Below are 4,885 nucleotides of genomic sequence, written 5' to 3'. Positions count from 1 at the left end.
CTAAGGCTACAAGTGGAAATAAATGTAATATGACAGTATGACATGACTTACACTGATAAGCTGTGTCACCAGCAGGCAAAATAGAAAAGAAATAAGTTGTTAGTCCGATGTTATTTTTTATCCTTCCCCCCCAAAATAGAGCCATATCAAACAAACAACCCCCTCAACTAGAAACATTAGGATATTTGGACATTTCTTTTTTTTCTCCATGACTTTCTGGATGCTACCTAACGTATTTTTTAAGGGAAGAGAGTAAAATTTAAATCGGTTAGTGTTGATAAATTATCTTAGAATTCAGAAATAAAATCTATTGATTCACATGGCATTTCGAAACAATAACCAAACTTTTCTTGTTTCCTCTTTATGGAGGCTTGACTACAGTTAAGGTTTGAAGAGGCACAAAAATTTTAACACTGTCACTGTTAACATGCAATTTGTGAACAAATGAAAAGAAATACACTTTTATACCCAGATGTGCAATGCACAATATTGGCCATATCAATCAAGTCATAATGTATAGTTTGACCTACTAAAAATGCTAAACTCAGAGATGTCTGGATGTAGTGCCTCTAGTCACCATTTTACTCTTTAAATTTGGGTTTCTACTCTCAGAATTTAAAAGAAATTCATCTTCTTATCGTCAAATCCATTAGCATTTCCTGAGTCCTACTTTCTTCATTTCTGTACAGGAGCTCCCTTTATTTAATGCTTTTCTTTCATCTCCTAGGCCTTTAACGATTATTTATCTCAATTCCTATTCTGTTGTCTTTTACTACTCTCTCTTTGCCTCCTGTTCAAGTTCTTTACTTCACCTGGGTTCCAAAATATGACTAAGCCACCAAGATTTTGTCTTTGGCCATATTCCCTTATTTCTTTAAGTCTACTCTTCTTCAGAATCACCTATGGTCCTCCGCATCAATTAATCTCTGTTCTCTGCACTCTCAGCTCCATAGAAGAATCTCTATCTGGATATTCCGTAAGAGTCTCAAATTCCACCAACCATAAACTTAATTCATTATATCTGCCACACCTGAATTGTAAAGGCATTCTTGCTCTTCCTTCTCCTGCTGGCCCACCTACCATCTGAACAAATATTAACTCTGAAAACTTGGACTCACCATTGGCCTTTCTCCACTGACTCATGTTTAGTAAGCCCTAATTTATGTAAAATTTTATTACAAAATTTCACTCAACTTCAGTCTTTCCTTTTCATTCACATTTCTCCACATTAGTTTAAATCCTTGCGATAATTTGTCTGAACCACTGCAATTATCTCCTGACTGTTCTTTAAGATTCCAATCTCTACACTTCAGTAGTTGCTTTATATGATGACAAGAACAGCTTTAATGATGTCATTTCCTCTTCAAAAAAACTTTAGAGGCTTCCAGGTACATACTGACTGAGTAAAGATCATCTTTTGTTTCCTGGAAGGTCTGGAAGTCAGAATCGACATTATGAGAACTGGTATCAGCATACTAGTAAAGTACATTTTTAAAATTTACTAACATTTAATTGAGGTTACCCCAGCCAACAAAGGGCTTTTAAGGCATTTTTTTACTGTAAAATATATTGTGAACTATCACATTACTTACTTCTTATAGGAAGGACCCTGCCTTTTGAACATAATTTACAAGGATTTACATTGTCTTTTTATCACCCAATGTGTGAGATTTATATGAGCTATATTGTATATAAATACTTTACAGTGATCACAGAATTTCATCTATTTTCATTATTGATAAGTGTCCCAATCATCTCTTGCTCATATTCATGACATAAGGAAGAGTACTGAGTATTTATTAATTTTATAATATCTCAAAAAATTCAATAAATATTATTATCTCAATATTTACAATAACCTTGTGTGATAAGGAAACTGAGATGATAATCAAGTGATTGATAATCACAATCAAGTGACTTGCCCAAGGTCATGCAGCTAATAAGCAGAAAAGCTAGAATTCAAACAGAGATCTACTTAACTCCAAGCATTCATATTCTATTACACTATGCAACATTTTTATATGTGCAGATGTAGAATATTTTAAAGGAAATGAGAGAGCTTAATTCTAATCCAACTTTTACCATTGACTCTTTATCTAGCCTGAATCAAATCTAGAAACTCCTTTTCCTCATCTGAAAATGAGGTGTGCTGCAGGATTTAGTACAGGGAATAGAAACCATTGCAGGCATTTTAACAAAGAAGTTCTTTATACAGATCATTAAAAGCTTGTAACATTTTTGGAAGGGCTAGAGATGGTTGATCAAAAGGCCGTCACTAAGTGTCAAAGTAATGGTACCACAGTTGCCATGCAGAGATCAGGAAATGGGAACTGCTGTCAACTTAATGGCTGCCACTACCCAAAAAGCCGGTGACTGGGGAATGAAATGTAGAGTACAACCTCCCCCAAAACTGGAGACACAGAAAAGGGAATGGCCTCCGCCTTGTAAAAAGTCATCCAGTTGCCATTTCATTGGCAGAACCTCAATCACATTCTTAAGCTTAGTGGCCAAGAAGTTTGGAAAATTTACTTTCCAACCTTCCAATCCATGTAATATAAAGGAAATATTAAAGATAATGGGTATGAATTCTGGTTGCCAAAAGGCAATATCTAGTCCATGGAGTAGACCTGATGACTTTGTGCTGTTTCTAACATTCCATCTTTAAGAGCAGCCAATAGCAGTTGTGCCAGCTATATACACTCCAGCCCAGTCTTCATTATGAATTATTATGGGGAAGGTCAAGTAATAATGTAAAGAAAATGTGTAACGCTGATGGTTCTACCTCAGCTCTGTCCAGCAGAACTATAATACAAGCTCCATATGTACTTTCTTAATAACCATATTAGAAAAACAATTTTTTAAGATAAATTAATTTTAAAAATCTATTTTATTTAGGCTAATATATGTCCAATAATTTCAAAATGTAATTAATATAACATTATAATGAAATATTTTACTTTATTTTTTCATACCAAGTCTTTGTAATACAGTATATATTTTACACTTATAGCCCATCTCATTTTGGGTGCTAAATTTTCAGTAGGAATATTTGAGCTATATTTAGATTTCATAAAATTCATATTTAAAATAGTAAATTCACATTCTCTAAGTTGTTCTAAAAATATATACATGTTTTAAAATTCTGACCCTAGCCTCCCCTAAGTAATTTTCCTTTAATATTTGCATGCACATTGATAAAACTTGTTCATCCTTCTCACATTTGCCTTTAAAGCAAGAAAATATCAGTTGTGGCAGGCAGAATGATGTGCCCCCACCCAAGATGTCTACATCTTAAACTCTGGAACCGTGAATATGCTATATTATGGGGCAAAGGGGAATTAAAGTTGCAGACAGAGGTAAAGTAGCTAATTATCTGACAATAAAATAGATTATTCCGGATTATCCTAGTGGGTCCAACATAATCACAAGGGTCCTTAAAAGAGGAAGAGAAAACCAGACAGAGAGATGGCAGCTTAACAAAGACTCTGCCCAATGTTGCTAGCTTTGAAGATGCAAAAATTGGGTCACAAGACAAAGAATGTAGGTGGTCTTTAGAAGCTGTAAAAAGGAAGGAAAAAGAACTCCTCAACAGCCTTCAAAAGGAATGCAGCCTACCAATATCTAGACTTTATCAGTAAACCCCATTTCTAACTTCTGACCTCCAGAAATATAAGATAATATATTTGTTTTGTTTTCAGCCACTACATTTGTGGCAAAGTGTTACAGCAACAATAGGAAACTAATGCATCAGTTTCAAAATCAGGTCTTTCCAAGTTTAGCAAATTCACTAACTCTTATGTCAATTCAGTACTATAAAACTAGAATTTGGTTTTCCAGCTTCTTGGCCAGCATGGAAGAATACTGGAAGTCTTCAATCCACCCTAACAATTAACAAACTGAACAAACTATAATAGAAAATCAACAACTCATTTTAGATGAGTGACAGATGGGAGGTCACAGGGCAAACTACTGTCCCCCAAATTGGAAAGACAGACACATGGATACAGAGAATCAAACATAACTGGAACAGAAACTCATGAGTAGAAGCCTCTGTGGAAACCAGTACCAAGTACCAAGGTAAGAAACCAGTACCAAGGTAGGAAAACCTAAACTGTAATTGACATTGCTATAAGATTAGTGCGGACAAATCTGAGAGACAGAAACTGCAGGGGAGCCTAGTCACAGAGAGACCCCAATATTATTGTGAGTTTTACCACCAGGAGCTCTACCACGTTCTCACAGTGAAGATCAGAGGAAAATTCCTTTGTGCTTCTAGCAGAAGAAAACACAACCATTGTGAAACACACCAGAGCCTTTGGTTCTTTTTAACAAGGCCTACCCTAAAAGAAACTATCTCACCAGAGCTTTAACCATTGGGGTTTTATCAGAGTCTAACCAACCCAGGTAAAGGGAAACACCGAACTTGACCCCATTCTAGTGTTCCACATGAGAGAAAGAAAATACTCAACCCTAGACCCCTATTGCACAATAATTATGTTATATGATAAATATTGCTACAATGGCAACCATATTAAAATATATAAACCTATCAAAGGAACATGCTATACACCTTAAACTTACACAGTTTCATATCAAATTTATTCAATAATAAAAGAACAGATGAGCAATTAAATCAGAGAGATGAAAAGTCTAAGAAATAATAAAAAAGGAATGATAGAGATCGAAAACACTGTAACAGGAATAAAGAATGCCTTTGATGGTCTCATTAGTAGACTGAATACAGCTAAGGAAAGAATCTCTGAGCATGAGGATATGTCCATAGAGATTTCCAAAACCAAAAAGCAAAGAGGAAAAAGACTGGAAATAAAGGAACAGAGTATCCAAAAACTGTGGGACAACTACAAACGGTATAAAATATGCATAA

This window comes from Orcinus orca, chromosome 4 (assembly GCF_937001465.1).
Source record: "Orcinus orca chromosome 4, mOrcOrc1.1, whole genome shotgun sequence".
In the NCBI taxonomy this organism is placed as follows: Eukaryota; Metazoa; Chordata; class Mammalia; order Artiodactyla; family Delphinidae; genus Orcinus; species Orcinus orca.
Note: the sequence above shows the minus strand (reverse complement) of the source record.